We start from the raw sequence: 610 nt of genomic DNA, 5'->3' as shown, positions 1-610 counted from the left end.
CATAAAAAAGAAGGGGAGATAAGGATGATAGATGTTTGATAGGAAAGAAGAAGCAAACTACACCAGAGCACCCGCCAACCACCCACTCAGGTGAACAGAACTAAACTTGTAACAAAAACACACAAAAAACCGCTTTTTAAAAAAAAGGAGAGACGGTCGATACAGACCAACAATTCGCAAAATATTTTCTTCACTAAAATTTATTTTCTTGTAAAGTTATAAAAACAAATATTTGTACAATATATACATTCGAATTTACAATTATATATACAAATTCTTTCTATCCTTACAACTCTACAACAAGGTGTCAAACAGCAGATACTCGTACCGTGAGCTAGACTTTATAAGGACATGGAGTTTGAAACTTGAACTCAGGGAAGCATGAACTCTTTCCTTACTTCATACAGGAAGGTGGGACGGACCATGGGTCGAAAAAAAGTAAAATTGTGAGGCAGCATGGTTAAATCAGGCACTTGTCAAAACACATATCGGAGATACAGGCATTTTTCTGCCAGTTTGGAAATTTTTTTCAATTTTTTATTTTTTGCTCAATCTCTTTAATGTCCATACAAAAACACATTTAATTTTAATGTGAATTTTACTGAAAAAA

Source organism: Aplysia californica, unplaced genomic scaffold, assembly GCF_000002075.1.
Source record: "Aplysia californica isolate F4 #8 unplaced genomic scaffold, AplCal3.0 scaffold00302, whole genome shotgun sequence".
NCBI classification, from domain to species: domain Eukaryota; kingdom Metazoa; phylum Mollusca; class Gastropoda; order Aplysiida; family Aplysiidae; genus Aplysia; species Aplysia californica.
Note: the sequence above shows the minus strand (reverse complement) of the source record.